Raw genomic sequence first — 23,587 nt, forward strand, 5'->3', positions numbered from 1 at the left:
TCTGTCTGTTGAATGCACACATTGACAACCATTCAGTTAGATAGCTGCGTTTTGGTTTTAGAAGCAGATATTTCTCTGTACAGCCTATGGTCTCATTCACTCGGGAATATCCCAACGCAGCTCCTAGAAGAAACGTGTTTCTGACTCTCTGAATCTCAACATAGATTCAACTCTCTTAGGTGAACGAACGCACAGCAGAGCAGTTTCAAGGAATCGTTTCTCCTGAGTTTTAGACGAAGTTTCCTGCTGTTTAGTACGTATGCCGGCATTGGGCTGGAAATACCGGTTTTGGGATTCTGCACAGAAAGGATTTGCAAACCGCTGAATCCACACATGAGTTTAACTCTGTCAGTTGAAGGCACACATTGACAACCATTCAGTTAGATAGCTCCGTTTTGGTTTTAGAAGCAGATATTTCTCTGTACAGCCTATGGTCCCATTCACTCGGGAATATCCCAACGCAGCTCCTAGAAGAAACGTGTTTCTGACTCGCTGAATCTCAACATAGATTCAATTCTCTTAGGTGAACGAACGCACAGCAGAGAAGTTTCAAGGAATCGTTTCTCCTGAGTTTTAGACGAAGTTTCCTGCTGTTTAGTACATATGCCGGCATTGGGCTGGAAATACCGGTTTTGGGATTCTGCACAGAAAGGGTTTGCAAACCGCTGAATCCACACGTGAGTTTAACTCTGTCTGTTGAATGCACACATTGACAACCATTCAGTTAGATTGCTCCGTTTTGGTTTTAGAAGCAGATATTTCTCTGTACAGCCTATGGTCCCATTCACTCGGGAATATCCCAACGCAGCTCCTAGAAGAAACGTGTTTCTGACTCGCTGAATCTCAACATAGATTCAACTCTCTTAGGTGAACGAACGCACAGCAGAGCAGTTTCAAGGAAACGTTTCTCCTGAGTTTTAGACGAAGTTTCCTGCTGTTTAGTACGTATGCCGGCATTGGACTGGAAATACCGGTTTTGGGATTCTGCACAGAAAGGGTTTGCAAGCCGCTGAATCCACACGTGAGTTTAACTCTGTCAGTTGAAGGCACACATTGACAACCATTCAGTTAGATAGCTCCGTTTTGGTTTTAGAAGCAGATATTTCTCTGTACAGCCTATGGTCCCCTTCACTCGGGAATATCCCAACGCAGCTCCTAGAAGAAACGTGTTTCTGACTCGCTGAATCTCAACATAGATTCAACTCTCTTAGGTGAACGAACGCACAGCAGAGCAGTTTCAAGGAAACGTTTCTCCTGAGTTTTAGACGAAGTTTCCTGCTGTTTAGTACGTATGCCGGCATTGGGCTGGAAATACCGGTTTTGGGATTCTGCACAGAAAGGGTTTGCAAACCGCTGAATCCACACGTGAGTTTAACTCTGTCTCTTGAATGCACACATTGACAACCATTCAGTTAGATAGCTCCGTTTTGGTTTTAGAAGCAGATATTTCTCTGTACAGCCTATGGTCCCATTCACTCGGGAATATCCCAACGCAGCTCCTAGAAGAAACGTGTTTCTGACTCGCTGAATCTCAACATAGATTCAACTCTCTTAGGTGAACGAACGCACAGCAGAGAAGTTTCAAGGAATCGTTTCTCCTGAGTTTTAGACGAAGTTTCCTGCTGTTTAGTACGTATGCCGGCATTGGGCTGGAAATACCGGTTTTGGGATTCTGCACAGAAAGGGTTTGCAAACCGCTGAATCCACACGTGAGTTTAACTCTGTCAGTTGAAGGCACACATTGACAACCATTCAGTTAGATAGCTCCGTTTTGGTTTTAGAAGCAGATATTTCTCTGTACAGCCTATGGTCCCATTCACTCGGGAATATCCCAACGCAGCTCCTAGAAGAAACGTGTTTCTGACTCGCTGAATCTCAACATAGATTCAATTCTCTTAGGTGAACGAACGAACAGCAGAGAAGTTTCAAGGAATCGTTTCTCCTGAGTTTTAGACGAAGTTTCCTGCTGTTTAGTACGTATGCCGGCATTGGGCTGGAAATACCGGTTTTGGGATTCTGCACAGAAAGGGTTTGCAAACCGCTGAATCCACACGTGAGTTTAACTCTGTCTGTTGAATGCACACATTGACAACCATTCAGTTAGATAGCTCCGTTTTGGTTTTAGAAGCAGATATTTCTCTGTACAGCCTATGGTCCCATTCACTCGGGAATATCCCAACGCAGCTCCTAGAAGAAACGTGTTTCTGATTCGCTGAATCTCAACATAGATTCAACTCTCTTAGGTGAACGAACGCACAGCAGAGCAGTTTCAAGGAAACGTTTCTCCTGAGTTTTAGACGAAGTTTCCTGCTCTTTAGTACGTATGCCGGCATTGGACTGGAAATACCGGTTTTGGGATTCTGCACAGAAAGGGTTGGCAAACCGCTGAATCCACACGTGAGTTTAACTCTGTCAGTTGAAGGCACACATTGACAACCATTCAGTTAGATAGCTCCGTTTTGGTTTTAGAAGCAGATATTTCTCTGTACAGCCTATGGTCCCCTTCACTCGGGAATATCCCAACGCAGCTCCTAGAAGAAACGTGTTTCTGACTCGCTGAATCTCAACATAGATTCAACTCTCTTAGGTGAACGAACGCACAGCAGAGCAGTTTCAAGGAAACGTTTCTCCTGAGTTTTAGACGAAGTTTCCTGCTGTTTAGTACGTATGCCGGCATTGGGCTGGAAATACCGGTTTTGGGATTCTGCACAGAAAGGGTTTGCAAACCGCTGAATCCACACGTGAGTTTAACTCTGTCTCTTGAATGCACACATTGACAACCATTCAGTTAGATAGCTCCGTTTTGGTTTTAGAAGCAGATATTTCTCTGTACAGCCTATGGTCCCATTCACTCGGGAATATCCCAACGCAGCTCCTAGAAGAAACGTGTTTCTGACTCGCTGAATCTCAACCTAGATTCAACTCTCTTAGGTGAACGAACGCACAGCAGAGCAGTTTCAAGGAAACGTTTCTCCTGAGTTTTAGACGAAGTTTCCTGCTGTTTAGTACGTATGCCGGCATTGGGCTGGAAATACCGGTTTTGGGATTCTGCACAGAAAGGGTTTGCAAACCGCTGAATCCACACGTGAGTTTAACTCTGTCTGTTGAATGCACACATTGACAACCATTCAGTTAGATAGCTCCGTTTTGGTTTTAGAAGCAGATATTTCTCTGTACAGCCTATGGTCCTATTCACTCGGGAATATCCCAACGCAGCTCCTAGAAGAAACGTGTTTCTGACTCGCTGAATCTCAACATAGATTCAACTCTCTTAGGTGAACGAACGCACAGCAGAGCAGTTTCAAGGAAACGTTTCTCCTGAGTTTTAGACGAAGTTTCCTGCTCTTTAGTACGTATACCGGCATTGGGCTGGAAATACCGGTTTTGGGATTCTGCACAGAAAGGGTTTGCAAGCCGCTGAATCCACACGTGAGTTTAACTCTGTCAGTTGAATGCACACATTGACAACCATTCAGTTAGATAGCTCCATTTTGTATTTAGAAGCAGATATTTCTCTGTACAGCCTATGGTCCCATTCACTCGGGAATATCCCAACGCAGCTCCTAGAAGAAACGTGTTTCTGACTCGCTGAATCTCAACATAGATTCAACTCTCTTAGGTGAACGAACGCACAGCAGAGCAGTTTCAAGGAAACGTTTCTCCTGAGTTTTAGACGAAGTTTCCTGCTCTTTAGTACGTATGCCGGCATTGGGCTGGAAATACCGGTTTTGGGATTCTGCACAGAAAGGGTTTGCAAACCGCTGAATCCACACGTGAGTTTAACTCTGTCTGTTGAATGCACACATTGACAACCATTCAGTTAGATTGCTCCGTTTTGGTTTTAGAAGCAGATATTTCTCTGTACAGCCTATGGTCCCATTCACTCGGGAATATCCCAACGCAGCTCCTAGAAGAAACGTGTTTCTGACTCGCTGAATCTCAACATAGATTCAACTCTCTTAGGTGAACGAACGCACAGCAGAGCAGTTTCAAGGAAACGTTTCTCCTGAGTTTTAGACGAAGTTTCCTGCTCTTTAGTACGTATGCCGGCATTGGACTGGAAATACCGGTTTTGGGATTCTGCACAGAAAGGGTTGGCAAACCGCTGAATCCACACGTGAGTTTAACTCTGTCAGTTGAAGGCACACATTGACAACCATTCAGTTAGATAGCTCCGTTTTGGTTTTAGAAGCAGATATTTCTCTGTACAGCCTATGGTCCCCTTCACTCGGGAATATCCCAACGCAGCTCCTAGAAGAAACGTGTTTCTGACTCGCTGAATCTCAACATAGATTCAACTCTCTTAGTTGAACGAACGCACAGCAGAGCAGTTTCAAGGAAACGTTTCTCCTGAGTTTTAGACGAAGTTTCCTGCTGTTTAGTACGTATGCCGGCATTGGGCTGGAAATACCGGTTTTGGGATTCTGCACAGAAAGGGTTTGCAAACCGCTGAATCCACACGTGAGTTTAACTCTGTCTGTTGAATGCACACATTGACAACCATTCAGTTAGATAGCTCCGTTTTGGTTTTAGAAGCAGATATTTCTCTGTACAGCCTATGGTCCCCTTCACTCGGGAATATCCCAACGCAGCTCCTAGAAGAAACGTGTTTCTGACTCGCTGAATCTCAACATAGATTCAACTCTCTTAGGTGAACGAACGCACAGCAGAGCAGTTTCAAGGAAACGTTTCTCCTGAGTTTTAGACGAAGTTTCCTGCTGTTTAGTACGTATGCCGGCATTGGGCTGGAAATACCGGTTTTGGGATTCTGCACAGAAAGGGTTTGCAAACCGCTGAATCCACACGTGAGTTTAACTCTGTCTCTTGAATGCACACATTGACAACCATTCAGTTAGATAGCTCCGTTTTGGTTTTAGAAGCAGATATTTCTCTGTACAGCCTATGGTCCCATTCACTCGGGAATATCCCAACGCAGCTCCTAGAAGAAACGTGTTTCTGACTCGCTGAATCTCAACATAGATTCAACTCTCTTAGGTGAACGAACGCACAGCAGAGCAGTTTCAAGGAAACGTTTCTCCTGAGTTTTAGACGAAGTTTCCTGCTGTTTAGTACGTATGCCGGCATTGGGCTGGAAATACCGGTTTTGGGATTCTGCACAGAAAGGGTTTGCAAACCGCTGAATCCACACGTGAGTTTAACTCTGTCTGTTGAATGCACACATTGACAACCATTCAGTTAGATAGCTCCGTTTTGGTTTTAGAAGCAGATATTTCTCTGTACAGCCTATGGTCCCATTCACTCGGGAATATCCCAACGCAGCTCCTAGAAGAAACGTGTTTCTGACTCGCTGAATCTCAACATAGATTCAACTCTCTTAGGTGAACGAACGCACAGCAGAGCAGTTTCAAGGAAACGTTTCTCCTGAGTTTTAGACGAAGTTTCCTGCTCTTTAGTACGTATACCGGCATTGGGCTGGAAATACCGGTTTTGGGATTCTGCACAGAAAGGGTTTGCAAGCCGCTGAATCCACACGTGAGTTTAACTCTGTCAGTTGAATGCACACATTGACAACCATTCAGTTAGATAGCTCCATTTTGTATTTAGAAGCAGATATTTCTCTGTACAGCCTATGGTCCCATTCACTCGGGAATATCCCAACGCAGCTCCTAGAAGAAACGTGTTTCTGACTCGCTGAATCTCAACATAGATTCAACTCTCTTAGGTGAACGAACCCACAGCAGAGCAGTTTCAAGGAAACGTTTCTCCTGAGTTTTAGACGAAGTTTCCTGCTCTTTAGTACGTATGCCGGCATTGGGCTGGAAATACCGGTTTTGGGATTCTGCACAGAAAGGGTTTGCAAGCCGCTGAATCCACACCTGAGTTTAACTCTGTCAGTTGAATGCCCACATTGACAACCATTCAGTTTGATAGCTCCATTTTGTATTTAGAAGCAGATATTTCTCTGTACAGCCTATGGTCCCATTCACTCGGGAATATCCCAACGCAGCTCCTAGAAGAAACGTGTTTCTGACTCGCTGAATCTCAACATAGATTCAACTCTCTTAGGTGAACGAACGCACAGCAGAGAAGTTTCAAGGAAACGTTTCTCCTGAGTTTTAGACGAAGTTTCCTGCTCTTTAGTACGTATGCCGGCATTGGGCTGGAAATACCGGTTTTGGGATTCTGCACAGAAAGGGTTTGCAAACCGCTGAATCCACACGTGAGTTTAACTCTGTCTCTTGAATGCACACATTGACAACCATTCAGTTAGATAGCTCCGTTTTGGTTTTAGAAGCAGATATTTCTCTGTACAGCCTATGGTCCCATTCACTCGGGAATATCCCAACGCAGCTCCTAGAAGAAACGTGTTTCTGACTCGCTGAATCTCAACATAGATTCAACTCTCTTAGGTGAACGAACGCACAGCAGAGCAGTTTCAAGGAATCGTTTCTCCTTAGTTTTAGACGAAGTTTCCTGCTGTTTAGTACGTATGCCGGCATTGGGCTGGAAATACCGGTTTTGGGATTCTGCACAGAAAGGGTTTGCAAACCGCTGAATCCACACGTGAGTTTAACTCTGTCTGTTGAATGCACACATTGACAACCATTCAGTTAGATAGCTCCGTTTTGGTTTTAGAAGCAGATATTTCTCTGTACAGCCTATGGTCCCATTCACTCGGGAATATCCCAACGCAGCTCCTAGAAGAAACGTGTTTCTGACTCGCTGAATCTCAACCTAGATTCAACTCTCTTAGGTGAACGAACGCACAACAGAGCAGTTTCAAGGAAACGTTTCTCCTGAGTTTTAGACGAAGTTTCCTGCTCTTTAGTACGTATGCCGGCATTGGACTGGAAATACCGGTTTTGGGATTCTGCACAGAAAGGGTTGGGAAACCGCTGAATCCACACGTGAGTTTAACTCTGTCAGTTGAAGGCACACATTGACAACCATTCAGTTAGATAGCTCCGTTTTGGTTTTAGAAGCAGATATTTCTCTGTACAGCCTATGGTCCCCTTCACTCGGGAATATCCCAACGCAGCTCCTAGAAGAAACGTGTTTCTGACTCGCTGAATCTCAACATAGATTCAACTCTCTTAGGTGAACGAACGCACAGCAGAGCAGTTTCAAGGAAACGTTTCTCCTGAGTTTTAGACGAAGTTTCCTGCTGTTTAGTACGTATGCCGGCATTGGACTGGAAATACCGGTTTTGGGATTCTGCACAGAAAGGGTTTGCAAGCCGCTGAATCCACACGTGAGTTTAACTCTGTCAGTTGAAGGCACACATTGACAACCATTCAGTTAGATAGCTCCGTTTTGGTTTTAGAAGCAGATATTTCTCTGTACAGCCTATGGTCCCCTTCACTCGGGAATATCCCAACGCAGCTCCTAGAAGAAACGTGTTTCTGACTCGCTGAATCTCAACATAGATTCAACTCTCTTAGGTGAACGAACGCACAGCAGAGAAGTTTCAAGGAAACGTTTCTCCTGAGTTTTAGACGAAGTTTCCTGCTCTTTAGTACGTATGCCGGCATTGGGCTGGAAATACCGGTTTTGGGATTCTGCACAGAAAGGGTTTGCAAACCGCTGAATCCACACGTGAGTTTAACTCTGTCTCTTGAATGCACACATTGACAACCATTCAGTTAGATAGCTCCGTTTTGGTTTTAGAAGCAGATATTTCTCTGTACAGCCTATGGTCCCATTCACTCGGGAATATCCCAACGCAGCTCCTAGAAGAAACGTGTTTCTGACTCGCTGAATCTCAACATAGATTCAACTCTCTTAGGTGAACGAACGCACAGCAGAGCAGTTTCAAGGAATCGTTTCTCCTTAGTTTTAGACGAAGTTTCCTGCTGTTTAGTACGTATGCCGGCATTGGGCTGGAAATACCGGTTTTGGGATTCTGCACAGAAAGGGTTTGCAAACCGCTGAATCCACACGTGAGTTTAACTCTGTCTGTTGAATGCACACATTGACAACCATTCAGTTAGATAGCTCCGTTTTGGTTTTAGAAGCAGACATTTCTCTGTACAGCCTATGGTCCCATTCACTCGGGAATATCCCAACGCAGCTCCTAGAAGAAACGTGTTTCTGACTCGCTGAATCTCAACCTAGATTCAACTCTCTTAGGTGAACGAACGCACAGCAGAGCAGTTTCAAGGAAACGTTTCTCCTGAGTTTTAGACGAAGTTTCCTGCTCTTTAGTACGTATGCCGGCATTGGACTGGAAATACCGGTTTTGGGATTCTGCACAGAAAGGGTTGGGAAACCGCTGAATCCACACGTGAGTTTAACTCTGTCAGTTGAAGGCACACATTGACAACCATTCAGTTAGATAGCTCCGTTTTGGTTTTAGAAGCAGATATTTCTCTGTACAGCCTATGGTCCCCTTCACTCGGGAATATCCCAACGCAGCTCCTAGAAGAAACGTGTTTCTGACTCGCTGAATCTCAACATAGATTCAACTCTCTTAGGTGAACGAACGCACAGCAGAGCAGTTTCAAGGAAACGTTTCTCCTGAGTTTTAGACGAAGTTTCCTGCTGTTTAGTACGTACGCCGGCATTGGGCTGGAAATACCGGTTTTGGGATTCTGCACAGAAAGGGTTTGCAAACCGCTGAATCCACACGTGAGTTTAACTCTGTCTGTTGAATGCACACATTGACAACCATTCAGTTAGATAGCTCCGTTTTGGTTTTAGAAGCAGATATTTCTCTGTACAGCCTATGGTCCCATTCACTCGGGAATGCCCCAACGCAGCTCCTAGAAGAAACGTGTTTCTGACTCGCTGAATCTCAACATAGATTCAACTCTCTTAGGTGAACGAACGAACAGCAGAGCAGTTTCAAGGAAACGTTTCTCCTGAGTTTTAGACGAAGTTTCCTGCTGTTTAGTACATATGCCGGCATTGGGCTGGAAATACCGGTTTTGGGATTCTGCACAGAAAGGGTTTGCAAACCGCTGAATCCACACCTGAGTTTAACTCTGTCTCTTGAATGCACACATTGACAACCATTCAGTTAGATAGCTCCGTTTTGGTTTTAGAAGCAGATATTTCTCTGTACAGCCTATGGTCCCATTCACTCGGGAATATCCCAACTCAGCTCCTAGAAGAAACGTGTTTCTGACTCGCTGAATCTCAACATAGATTCAACTCTCTTAGGTGAACGAACGCACAGCACAGCAGTTTCAAGGAAACGTTTCTCCTGAGTTTTAGACGAAGTTTCCTGCTGTTTAGTACGTATGCCGGCATTGGACTGGAAATACCGGTTTTGGGATTCTGCACAGAAAGGGTTTGCAAGCCGCTGAATCCACAGTTGAGTTTAACTCTGTCAGTTGAATGCACACATTGACAACCATTCAGTTAGATACCTCCATTTTGTATTTAGAAGCAGATATTTCTCTGTACAGCCTATGGTCCCTTTCACTCGGGAATATCCCAACGCAGCTCCTAGAAGAAACGTGTTTCTGACTCGCTGAATCTCAACATAGATTCAACTCTCTTAGGTGAACGAACGCACAGCAGAGCAGTTTCAAGGAAACGTTTCTCCTGAGTTTTAGACGAAGTTTCCTGCTCTTTAGTACGTATGCCGGCATTGGACTGGAAATACCGGTTTTGGGATTCTGCACAGAAAGGGTTGGCAAACCGCTGAATCCACACGTGAGTTTAACTCTGTCAGTTGAATGCACACATTGACAACCATTCAGTTAGATAGCTCCGTTTTGGTTTTAGAAGCAGATATTTCTCTGTACAGCCTATGGTCCCCTTCACTCGGGAATATCCCAACGCAGCTCCTAGAAGAAACGTGTTTCTGACTCGCTGAATCTCAACATAGATTCAACTCTCTTAGTTGAACGAACGCACAGCAGAGCAGTTTCAAGGAAACGTTTCTCCTGAGTTTTAGACGAAGTTTCCTGCTGTTTAGTACGTATGCCGGCATTGGGCTGGAAATACCGGTTTTGGGATTCTGCACAGAAAGGGTTTGCAAATCGCTGAATCCACACGTGAGTTTAACTCTGTCTCTTGAATGCACACATTGACAACCATTCAGTTAGATAGCTCCGTTTTGGTTTTAGAAGCAGATATTTCTCTGTACAGCCTATGGTCCCATTCACTCGGGAATATCCCAACGCAGCTCCTAGAAGAAACGTGTTTCTGACTCGCTGAATCTCAACATAGATTCAACTCTCTTAGGTGAACGAACGCACAGCAGAGAAGTTTCAAGGAATCGTTTCTCCTGAGTTTTAGACGAAGTTTCCTGCTGTTTAGTACGTATGCCGGCATTGGGCTGGAAATACCGGTTTTGGGATTCTGCACAGAAAGGGTTTGCAAACCGCTGAATCCACACGTGAGTTTAACTCTGTCAGTTGAAGGCACACATTGACAACCATTCAGTTAGATAGCTCCGTTTTGGTTTTAGAAGCAGATATTTCTCTGTACAGCCTATGGTCCCATTCACTCGGGAATATCCCAACGCAGCTCCTAGAAGAAACGTGTTTCTGACTCGCTGAATCTCAACATAGATTCAATTCTCTTAGGTGAACGAACGAACAGCAGAGAAGTTTCAAGGAATCGTTTCTCCTGAGTTTTAGACGAAGTTTCCTGCTGTTTAGTACGTATGCCGGCATTGGGCTGGAAATACCGGTTTTGGGATTCTGCACAGAAAGGGTTTGCAAACCGCTGAATCCACACGTGAGTTTAACTCTGTCTGTTGAATGCACACATTGACAACCATTCAGTTAGATAGCTCCGTTTTGGTTTTAGAAGCAGATATTTCTCTGTACAGCCTATGGTCCCATTCACTCGGGAATATCCCAACGCAGCTCCTAGAAGAAACGTGTTTCTGACTCGCTGAATCTCAACATAGATTCAACTCTCTTAGGTGAACGAACGCACAGCAGAGCAGTTTCAAGGAAACGTTTCTCCTGAGTTTTAGACGAAGTTTCCTGCTCTTTAGTACGTATGCCGGCATTGGACTGGAAATACCGGTTTTGGGATTCTGCACAGAAAGGGTTGGCAAACCGCTGAATCCACACGTGAGTTTAATTCTGTCAGTTGAAGGCACACATTGACAACCATTCAGTTAGATAGCTCCGTTTTGGTTTTAGAAGCAGATATTTCTCTGTACAGCCTATGGTCCCCTTCACTCGGGAATATCCCAACGCAGCTCCTAGAAGAAACGTGTTTCTGACTCGCTGAATCTCAACATAGATTCAACTCTCTTAGGTGAACGAACGCACAGCAGAGCAGTTTCAAGGAAACGTTTCTCCTGAGTTTTAGACGAAGTTTCCTGCTGTTTAGTACGTATGCCGGCATTGGGCTGGAAATACCGGTTTTGGGATTCTGCACAGAAAGGGTTTGCAAACCGCTGAATCCACACGTGAGTTTAACTCTGTCTCTTGAATGCACACATTGACAACCATTCAGTTAGATAGCTCCGTTTTGGTTTTAGAAGCAGATATTTCTCTGTACAGCCTATGGTCCCATTCACTCGGGAATATCCCAACGCAGCTCCTAGAAGAAACGTGTTTCTGACTCGCTGAATCTCAACATAGATTCAACTCTCTTAGGTGAACGAACGCACAGCAGAGCAGTTTCAAGGAAACGTTTCTCCTGAGTTTTAGACGAAGTTTCCTGCTGTTTAGTACGTATGCCGGCATTGGGCTGGAAATACCGGTTTTGGGATTCTGCACAGAAAGGGTTTGCAAACCGCTGAATCGACACGTGAGTTTAACTCTGTCTGTTGAATGCACACATTGACAACCATTCAGTTAGATAGCTCCGTTTTGGTTTTAGAAGCAGATATTTCTCTGTACAGCCTATGGTCCCATTCACTCGGGAATATCCCAACGCAGCTCCTAGAAGAAACGTGTTTCTGACTCGCTGAATCTCAACATAGATTCAACTCTCTTAGGTGAACGAACGCACAGCAGAGCAGTTTCAAGGAAACGTTTCTCCTGAGTTTTAGACGAAGTTTCCTGCTCTTTAGTACGTATACCGGCATTGGGCTGGAAATACCGGTTTTGGGATTCTGCACAGAAAGGGTTTGCAAGCCGCTGAATCCACACGTGAGTTTAACTCTGTCAGTTGAATGCACACATTGACAACCATTCAGTTAGATAGCTCCATTTTGTATTTAGAAGCAGATATTTCTCTGTACAGCCTATGGTCCCATTCACTCGGGAATATCCCAACGCAGCTCCTAGAAGAAACGTGTTTCTGACTCGCTGAATCTCAACATAGATTCAACTCTCTTAGGTGAACGAACGCACAGCAGAGCAGTTTCAAGGAAACGTTTCTCCTGAGTTTTAGACGAAGTTTCCTGCTCTTTAGTACGTATGCCGGCATTGGGCTGGAAATACCGGTTTTGGGATTCTGCACAGAAAGGGTTTGCAAGCCGCTGAATCCACACCTGAGTTTAACTCTGTCAGTTGAATGCCCACATTGACAACCATTCAGTTTGATAGCTCCATTTTGTATTTAGAAGCAGATATTTCTCTGTACAGCCTATGGTCCCATTCACTCGGGAATATCCCAACGCAGCTCCTAGAAGAAACGTGTTTCTGACTCGCTGAATCTCAACATAGATTCAACTCTCTTAGGTGAACGAACGCACAGCAGAGAAGTTTCAAGGAAACGTTTCTCCTGAGTTTTAGACGAAGTTTCCTGCTCTTTAGTACGTATGCCGGCATTGGGCTGGAAATACCGGTTTTGGGATTCTGCACAGAAAGGGTTTGCAAACCGCTGAATCCACACGTGAGTTTAACTCTGTCTGTTGAATGCACACATTGACAACCATTCAGTTAGAGAGCTCCGTTTTGGTTTTAGAAGCAGATATTTCTCTGTACAGCCTATGGTCCCATTCACTCGGGAATATCCCAACGCAGCTCCTAGAAGAAACGTGTTTCTGACTCGCTGAATCTCAACATAGATTCAACTCTCTTAGGTGAACGAACGCACAGCAGAGCAGTTTCAAGGAAACTTTTCTCCTGAGTTTTAGACGCAGTTTCCTGCTCTTTCGTACGTATGCCGGCATTGGACTGGAAATACCGGTTTTGGGATTCTGCACAGAAAGGGTTGGCAAACCGCTGAATCCACACGTGAGTTTAACTCTGTCTCTTGAATGCACACATTGACAACCATTCAGTTAGATAGCTCCGTTTTGGTTTTAGAAGCAGATATTTCTCTGTACAGCCTATGGTCCCATTCACTCGGGAATATCCCAACGCAGCTCCTAGAAGAAACGTGTTTCTGACTCGCTGAATCTCAACATAGATTCAACTCTCTTAGGTGAACGAACGCACAGCAGAGAAGTTTCAAGGAATCGTTTTTCCTGAGTTTTAGACGAAGTTTCCTGCTGTTTAGTACGTATGCCGGCATTGGGCTGGAAATACCGGTTTTGGGATTCTGCACAGAAAGGGTTTGCAAACCGCTGAATCCACACGTGAGTTTAACTCTGTCTGTTGAATGCACACATTGACAACCATTCAGTTAGATAGCTCCGTTTTGGTTTCAGAAGCAGATATTTCTCTGTACAGCCTATGGTCCCATTCACTCGGGAATATCCCAACGCAGCTCCTAGAAGAAACGTGTTTCTGACTCGCTGAATCTCAACATAGATTCAACTCTCTTAGGTGAACGAACGCACAGCAGAACAGTTTCAAGGAAACTTTTCTCCTGAGTTTTAGACGAAGTTTCCTGCTCTTTAGTACGTATGCCGGCATTGGACTGGAAATACCGGTTTTGGGATTCTGCACAGAAAGGGTTGGCAAACCGCTGAATCCACACGTGAGTTTAACTCTGTCTGTTGAATGCACACATTGACAACCATTCAGTTAGATAGCTCCGTTTTGGTTTTAGAAGCAGATATTTCTCTGTACAGCCTATGGTCCCATTCACTCGGGAATATACCAACGCAGCTGCTAGAAGAAACGTGTTTCTGACTCGCTGAATCTCAACATAGATTCAACTCTCTTAGGTGAACGAATGCACAGCAGAGCAGTTTCAAGGAAACGTTTCTACTGAGTTTTAGACGAAGTTTCCTGCTGTTTAGTATGTATGCCGGCATTGGGCTGGAAATACCGGTTTTGGGATTCTGCACAGAAAGGGTTTGCAAACCGCTGAATCCACACGTGAGTTTAACTCTGTCTGTTGAATGCACACATTGACAACCATTCAGTTAGATAGCTGCGTTTTGGTTTTAGAAGCAGATATTTCTCTGTACAGCCTATGGTCTCATTCACTCGGGAATATCCCAACGCAGCTCCTAGAAGAAACGTGTTTCTGACTCTCTGAATCTCAACATAGATTCAACTCTCTTAGGTGAACGAACGCACAGCAGAGCAGTTTCAAGGAATCGTTTCTCCTGAGTTTTAGACGAAGTTTCCTGCTGTTTAGTACGTATGCCGGCATTGGGCTGGAAATACCGGTTTTGGGATTCTGCACAGAAAGGATTTGCAAACCGCTGAATCCACACATGAGTTTAACTCTGTCAGTTGAAGGCACACATTGACAACCATTCAGTTAGATAGCTCCGTTTTGGTTTTAGAAGCAGATATTTCTCTGTACAGCCTATGGTCCCATTCACTCGGGAATATCCCAACGCAGCTCCTAGAAGAAACGTGTTTCTGACTCGCTGAATCTCAACATAGATTCAATTCTCTTAGGTGAACGAACGCACAGCAGAGAAGTTTCAAGGAATCGTTTCTCCTGAGTTTTAGACGAAGTTTCCTGCTGTTTAGTACATATGCCGGCATTGGGCTGGAAATACCGGTTTTGGGATTCTGCACAGAAAGGGTTTGCAAACCGCTGAATCCACACGTGAGTTTAACTCTGTCTGTTGAATGCACACATTGACAACCATTCAGTTAGATTGCTCCGTTTTGGTTTTAGAAGCAGATATTTCTCTGTACAGCCTATGGTCCCATTCACTCGGGAATATCCCAACGCAGCTCCTAGAAGAAACGTGTTTCTGACTCGCTGAATCTCAACATAGATTCAACTCTCTTAGGTGAACGAACGCACAGCAGAGCAGTTTCAAGGAAACGTTTCTCCTGAGTTTTAGACGAAGTTTCCTGCTGTTTAGTACGTATGCCGGCATTGGACTGGAAATACCGGTTTTGGGATTCTGCACAGAAAGGGTTTGCAAGCCGCTGAATCCACACGTGAGTTTAACTCTGTCAGTTGAAGGCACACATTGACAACCATTCAGTTAGATAGCTCCGTTTTGGTTTTAGAAGCAGATATTTCTCTGTACAGCCTATGGTCCCCTTCACTCGGGAATATCCCAACGCAGCTCCTAGAAGAAACGTGTTTCTGACTCGCTGAATCTCAACATAGATTCAACTCTCTTAGGTGAACGAACGCACAGCAGAGCAGTTTCAAGGAAACGTTTCTCCTGAGTTTTAGACGAAGTTTCCTGCTGTTTAGTACGTATGCCGGCATTGGGCTGGAAATACCGGTTTTGGGATTCTGCACAGAAAGGGTTTGCAAACCGCTGAATCCACACGTGAGTTTAACTCTGTCTCTTGAATGCACACATTGACAACCATTCAGTTAGATAGCTCCGTTTTGGTTTTAGAAGCAGATATTTCTCTGTACAGCCTATGGTCCCATTCACTCGGGAATATCCCAACGCAGCTCCTAGAAGAAACGTGTTTCTGACTCGCTGAATCTCAACATAGATTCAACTCTCTTAGGTGAACGAACGCACAGCAGAGAAGTTTCAAGGGATCGTTTCTCCTGAGTTTTAGACGAAGTTTCCTGCTGTTTAGTACGTATGCCGGCATTGGGCTGGAAATACCGGTTTTGGGATTCTGCACAGAAAGGGTTTGCAAACCGCTGAATCCACACGTGAGTTTAACTCTGTCAGTTGAAGGCACACATTGACAACCATTCAGTTAGATAGCTCCGTTTTGGTTTTAGAAGCAGATATTTCTCTGTACAGCCTATGGTCCCATTCACTCGGGAATATCCCAACGCAGCTCCTAGAAGAAACGTGTTTCTGACTCGCTGAATCTCAACATAGATTCAATTCTCTTAGGTGAACGAACGAACAGCAGAGAAGTTTCAAGGAATCGTTTCTCCTGAGTTTTAGACGAAGTTTCCTGCTGTTTAGTACGTATGCCGGCATTGGGCTGGAAATACCGGTTTTGGGATTCTGCACAGAAAGGGTTTGCAAACCGCTGAATCCACACGTGAGTTTAACTCTGTCTGTTGAATGCACACATTGACAACCATTCAGTTAGATAGCTCCGTTTTGGTTTTAGAAGCAGATATTTCTCTGTACAGCCTATGGTCCCATTCACTCGGGAATATCCCAACGCAGCTCCTAGAAGAAACGTGTTTCTGATTCGCTGAATCTCAACATAGATTCAACTCTCTTAGGTGAACGAACGCACAGCAGAGCAGTTTCAAGGAAACGTTTCTCCTGAGTTTTAGACGAAGTTTCCTGCTCTTTAGTACGTATGCCGGCATTGGACTGGAAATACCGGTTTTGGGATTCTGCACAGAAAGGGTTGGCAAACCGCTGAATCCACACGTGAGTTTAACTCTGTCAGTTGAAGGAACACATTGACAACCATTCAGTTAGATAGCTCCGTTTTGGTTTTAGAAGCAGATATTTCTCTGTACAGCCTATGGTCCCCTTCACTCGGGAATATCCCAACGCAGCTCCTAGAAGAAACGTGTTTCTGACTCGCTGAATCTCAACATAGATTCAACTCTCTTAGGTGAACGAACGCACAGCAGAGCAGTTTCAAGGAAACGTTTCTCCTGAGTTTTAGACGAAGTTTCCTGCTGTTTAGTACGTATGCCGGCATTGGGCTGGAAATACCGGTTTTGGGATTCTGCACAGAAAGGGTTTGCAAACCGCTGAATCCACACGTGAGTTTAACTCTGTCTCTTGAATGCACACATTGACAACCATTCAGTTAGATAGCTCCGTTTTGGTTTTAGAAGCAGATATTTCTCTGTACAGCCTATGGTCCCATTCACTCGGGAATATCCCAACGCAGCTCCTAGAAGAAACGTGTTTCTGACTCGCTGAATCTCAACATAGATTCAACTCTCTTAGGTGAACGAACGCACAGCAGAGCAGTTTCAAGGAAACGTTTCTCCTGAGTTTTAGACGAAGTTTCCTGCTGTTTAGTACGTATGCCGGCATTGGGCTGGAAATACCGGTTTTGGGATTCTGCACAGAAAGGGTTTGCAAACCGCTGAATCCACACGTGAGTTTAACTCTGTCTGTTGAATGCACACATTGACAACCATTCAGTTAGATAGCTCCGTTTTGGTTTTAGAAGCAGATATTTCTCTGTACAGCCTATGGTCCTATTCACTCGGGAATATCCCAACGCAGCTCCTAGAAGAAACGTGTTTCTGACTCGCTGAATCTCAACATAGATTCAACTCTCTTAGGTGAACGAACGCACAGCAGAGCAGTTTCAAGGAAACGTTTCTCCTGAGTTTTAGACGAAGTTTCCTGCTCTTTAGTACGTATACCGGCATTGGGCTGGAAATACCGGTTTTGGGATTCTGCACAGAAAGGGTTTGCAAGCCGCTGAATCCACACGTGAGTTTAACTCTGTCAGTTGAATGCACACATTGACAACCATTCAGTTAGATAGCTCCATTTTGTATTTAGAAGCAGATATTTCTCTGTACAGCCTATGGTCCCATTCACTCGGGAATATCCCAACGCAGCTCCTAGAAGAAACGTGTTTCTGACTCGCTGAATCTCAACATAGATTCAACTCTCTTAGGTGAACGAACGCACAGCAGAGCAGTTTCAAGGAAACGTTTCTCCTGAGTTTTAGACGAAGTTTCCTGCTCTTTAGTACGTATGCCGGCATTGGGCTGGAAATACCGGTTTTGGGATTCTGCACAGAAAGGGTTTGCAAACCGCTGAATCCACACGTGAGTTTAACTCTGTCTGTTGAATGCACACATTGACAACCATTCAGTTAGATTGCTCCGTTTTGGTTTTAGAAGCAGATATTTCTCTGTACAGCCTATGGTCCCATTCACTCGGGAATATCCCAACGCAGCTCCTAGAAGAAACGTGTTTCTGACTCGCTGAATCTCAACATAGATTCAACTCTCTTAGGTGAACGAACGCACAGCAGAGCAGTTTCAAGGAAACGTTTCTCCTGAGTTTTAGACGAAGTTTCCTGCTCTTTAGTACGTATGCCGGCATTGGACTGGAAATACCGGTTTTGGGATTCTGCACAGAAAGGGTTGGCAAACCGCTGAATCCACACGTGAGTTTAACTCTGTCAGTTGAAGGCACACATTGACAACCATTCAGTTAGATAGCTCCGTTTTGGTTTTAGAAGCAGATATTTCTCTGTACAGCCTATGGTCCCCTTCACTCGGGAATATCCCAACGCAGCTCCTAGAAGAAACGTGTTTCTGACTCGCTGAATCTCAACATAGATTCAACTCTCTTAGTTGAACGAACGCACAGCAGAGCAGTTTCAAGGAAACGTTTCTCCTGAGTTTTAGACGAAGTTTCCTGCTGTTTAGTACGTATGCCGGCATTGGGCTGGAAATACCGGTTTTGGGATTCTGCACAGAAAGGGTTTGCAAACCGCTGAATCCACACGTGAGTTTAACTCTGTCTCTTGAATGCACACATTGACAACCATTCAGTTAGATAGCTCCGTTTTGGTTTTAGAAGCAGATATTTCTCTGTACAGCCTATGGTCCCATTCACTCGGGAATATCCCAACGCAGCTCCTAGAAGAAACGTGTTTCTGACTCGCTGAATCTCAACATAGATTCAACTCTCTTAGGTGAACGAACGCACAGCAGAGCAGTTTCAAGGAATCGTTTCTCCTGAGTTTTAGACGAAGTTTCCTGCTGTTTAGTACGTATGCCGGCATTGGGCTGGAAATACCGGTTTTGGGATTCTGCACAGAAAGGGTTTGCAAACCGCTGAATCCACACGTGAGTTTAACTCTGTCAGTTGAAGGCACACATTGACAACCATTCAGTTAGATAGCTCCGTTTTGGTTTTAGAAGCAGATATTTCTCTGTACAGCCTATGGTCCCATTCACTCGGGAATATCCCAACGCAGCTCCTAGAAGAAACGTGTTTCTGACTCGCTGAATCTCAACATAGATTCAATTCTCTTAGGTGAACGAACGAACAGCAGAGAAGTTTCAAGGAATCGTTTCTCCTGAGTTTTAGACGAAGTTTCCTGCTGTTTAGTACGTATGCCGGCATTGGGCTGGAAATACCGGTTTTGGGATTCTGCACAGAAAGGGTTTGCAAACCGCTGAATCCACACGTGAGTTTAACTCTGTCTGTTGAATGCACACATTGACAACCATTCAGTTAGATAGCTCCGTTTTGGTTTTAGAAGCAGATATTTCTCTGTACAGCCTATGGTCCCCTTCACTCGGGAATATCCCAACGCAGCTCCTAGAAGAAACGTGTTTCTGACTCGCTGAATCTCAACATAGATTCAACTCTCTTAGGTGAACGAACGCACAGCAGAGCAGTTTCAAGGAAACGTTTCTCCTGAGTTTTAGACGAAGTTTCCTGCTGTTTAGTACGTATGCCGGCATTGGGCTGGAAATACCGGTTTTGGGATTCTGCACAGAAAGGGTTTGCAAACCGCTGAATCCACACGTGAGTTTAACTCTGTCTCTTGAATGCACACATTGACAACCATTCAGTTAGATAGCTCCGTTTTGGTTTTAGAAGCAGATATTTCTCTGTACAGCCTATGGTCCCATTCACTCGGGAATATCCCAACGCAGCTCCTAGAAGAAACGTGTTTCTGACTCGCTGAATCTCAACATAGATTCAACTCTCTTAGGTGAACGAACGCACAGCAGAGCAGTTTCAAGGAAACGTTTCTCCTGAGTTTTAGACGAAGTTTCCTGCTGTTTAGTACGTATGCCGGCATTGGGCTGGAAATACCGGTTTTGGGATTCTGCACAGAAAGGGTTTGCAAACCGCTGAATCCACACGTGAGTTTAACTCTGTCTGTTGAATGCACACATTGACAACCATTCAGTTAGATAGCTCCGTTTTGGTTTTAGAAGCAGATATTTCTCTGTACAGCCTATGGTCCCATTCACTCGGGAATATCCCAACGCAGCTCCTAGAAGAAACGTGTTTCTGACTCGCTGAATCTCAACATAGATTCAACTCTCTTAGGTGAACGAACGCACAGCAGAGCAGTTTCAAGGAAACGTTTCTCCTGAGTTTTAGACGAAGTTTCCTGCTCTTTAGTACGTATACCGGCATTGGGCTGGAAATACCGGTTTTGGGATTCTGCACAGAAAGGGTTTGCAAGCCGCTGAATCCACACGTGAGTTTAACTCTGTCAGTTGAATGCACACATTGACAACCATTCAGTTAGATAGCTCCATTTTGTATTTAGAAGCAGATATTTCTCTGTACAGCCTATGGTCCCATTCACTCGGGAATATCCCAACGCAGCTCCTAGAAGAAACGTGTTTCTGACTCGCTGAATCTCAACATAGATTCAACTCTCTTAGGTGAACGAACGCACAGCAGAGCAGTTTCAAGGAAACGTTTCTCCTGAGTTTTAGACGAAGTTTCCTGCTCTTTAGTACGTATGCCGGCATTGGGCTGGAAATACCGGTTTTGGGATTCTGCACAGAAAGGGTTTGCAAGCCGCTGAATCCACACCTGAGTTTAACTCTGTCAGTTGAATGCCCACATTGACAACCATTCAGTTTGATAGCTCCATTTTGTATTTAGAAGCAGATATTTCTCTGTACAGCCTATGGTCCCATTCACTCGGGAATATCCCAACGCAGCTCCTAGAAGAAACGTGTTTCTGACTCGCTGAATCTCAACATAGATTCAACTCTCTTAGGTGAACGAACGCACAGCAGAGAAGTTTCAAGGAAACGTTTCTCCTGAGTTTTAGACGAAGTTTCCTGCTCTTTAGTACGTATGCCGGCATTGGGCTGGAAATACCGGTTTTGGGATTCTGCACAGAAAGGGTTTGCAAACCGCTGAATCCACACGTGAGTTTAACTCTGTCTCTTGAATGCACACATTGACAACCATTCAGTTAGATAGCTCCGTTTTGGTTTTAGAAGCAGATATTTCTCTGTACAGCCTATGGTCCCATTCACTCGGGAATATCCCAACGCAGCTCCTAGAAGAAACGTGTTTCTGACTCGCTGAATCTCAACATAGATTCAACTCTCTTAGGTGAACGAACGCACAGCAGAGCAGTTTCAAGGAATCGTTTCTCCTTAGTTTTAGACGAAGTTTCCTGCTGTTTAGTACGTATGCCGGCATTGGGCTGGAAATACCGGTTTTGGGATTCTGCACAGAAAGGGTTTGCAAACCGCTGAATCCACACGTGAGTTTAACTCTGTCTGTTGAATGCACACATTGACAACCATTCAGTTAGATAGCTCCGTTTTGGTTTTAGAAGCAGATATTTCTCTGTACAGCCTATGGTCCCATTCACTCGGGAATATCCCAACGCAGCTCCTAGAAGAAACGTGTTTCTGACTCGCTGAATCTCAACCTAGATTCAACTCTCTTAGGTGAACGAACGCACAACAGAGCAGTTTCAAGGAAACGTTTCTCCTGAGTTTTAGACGAAGTTTCCTGCTCTTTAGTACGTATGCCGGCATTGGGCTGGAAATACCGGTTTTGGGATTCTGCACAGAAAGGGTTTGCAAACCGCTGAATCCACACGTGAGTTTAACTCTGTCTGTTGAATGCACACATTGACAACCATTCAGTTAGATAGCTCCGTTTTGGTTTTAGAAGCAGATATTTCTCTGTACAGCCTATGGTCCTATTCACTCGGGAATATCCCAACGCAGCTCCTAGAAGAAACGTGTTTCTGACTCGCTGAATCTCAACATAGATTCAACTCTCTTAGGTGAACGAACGCACAGCAGAGCAGTTTCAAGGAAACGTTTCTCCTGAGTTTTAGACGAAGTTTCCTGCTCTTTAGTACGTATACCGGCATTGGGCTGGAAATACCGGTTTTGGGATTCTGCACAGAAAGGGTTTGCAAGCCGCTGAATCCACACGTGAGTTTAACTCTGTCAGTTGAATGCACACATTGACAACCATTCAGTTAGATAGCTCCATTTTGTATTTAGAAGCAGATATTTCTCTGTACAGCCTATGGTCCCATTCACTCGGGAATATCCCAACGCAGCTCCTAGAAGAAACGTGTTTCTGACTCGCTGAATCTCAACATAGATTCAACTCTCTTAGGTGAACGAACGCACAGCAGAGCAGTTTCAAGGAAACGTTTCTCCTGAGTTTTAGACGAAGTTTCCTGCTCTTTAGTACGTATGCCGGCATTGGGCTGGAAATACCGGTTTTGGGATTCTGCACAGAAAGGGTTTGCAAGCCGCTGAATCCACACCTGAGTTTAACTCTGTCAGTTGAAGGCACACATTGACAACCATTCAGTTAGATAGCTCCGTTTTGGTTTTAGAAGCAGATATTTCTCTGTACAGCCTATGGTCCCATTCACTCGGGAATATCCCAACACAGCTCCTAGAAGAAACGTGTTTCTGACTCGCTGAATCTCAACATAGATTCAATTCTCTTAGGTGAACGAACGCACAGCAGAGCAGTTTCAAGGAATCGTTTCTCCTGAGTTTTAGACGAAGTTTCCTGCTGTTTAGTACGTATGCCGGCATTGGGCTGGAAATACCGGTTTTGGGATTCTGCACAGAAAGGGTTTGCAAACCGCTGAATCCACACGTGAGTTTAACTCTGTCTGTTGAATGCACACATTGACAACCATTCAGTTAGATTGCTCCGTTTTGGTTTTAGAAGCAGATATTTCTCTGTACAGCCTATGGTCCCATTCACTCGGGAATATCCCAACGCAGCTCCTAGAAGAAACGTGTTTCTGACTCGCTGAATCTCAACATAGATTCAACTCTCTTAGGTGAACGAACGCACAGCAGAGCAGTTTCAAGGAAACGTTTCTCCTGAGTTTTAGACGAAGTTTCCTGCTCTTTAGTACGTATGCCGGCATTGGACTGGAAATACCGGTTTTGGGATTCTGCACAGAAAGGGTTGGCAAACCGCTGAATCCACACGTGAGTTTAACTCTGTCAGTTGAATGCACACATTGACAACCATTCAGTTAGATAGCTCCGTTTTGGTTTTAGAAGCAGATATTTCTCTGTACAGCCTATGGTCCCCTTCACTCGGGAATATCCCAACGCAGCTCCTAGAAGAAACGTGTTTCTGACTCGCTGAATCTCAACATAGATTCAACTCTCTTAGTTGAACGAACGCACAGCAGAGCAGTTTCAAGGAAACGTTTCTCCTGAGTTTTAGACGAAGTTTCCTGCTGTTTAGTACGTATGCCGGCATTGGGCTGGAAATACCGGTTTTGGGATTCTGCACAGAAAGGGTTTGCAAACCGCTGAATCCACACGTGAGTTTAACTCTGTCTCTTGAATGCACACATTGACAACCATTCAGTTAGATAGCTCCGTTTTGGTTTTAGAAGCAGATATTTCTCTGTACAGCCTATGGTCCCATTCACTCGGGAATATCCCAACGCAGCTCCTAGAAGAAACGTGTTTCTGACTCGCTGAATCTCAACATAGATTCAACTCTCTTAGGTGAACGAACGCACAG

Source organism: Aotus nancymaae, unplaced genomic scaffold (genome assembly GCF_030222135.1).
Source record: "Aotus nancymaae isolate 86718 unplaced genomic scaffold, 86718_ANA_hifiasm-v0.15.2.pri h1tg000099l, whole genome shotgun sequence".
NCBI lineage: Eukaryota > Metazoa > Chordata > Mammalia > Primates > Aotidae > Aotus > Aotus nancymaae.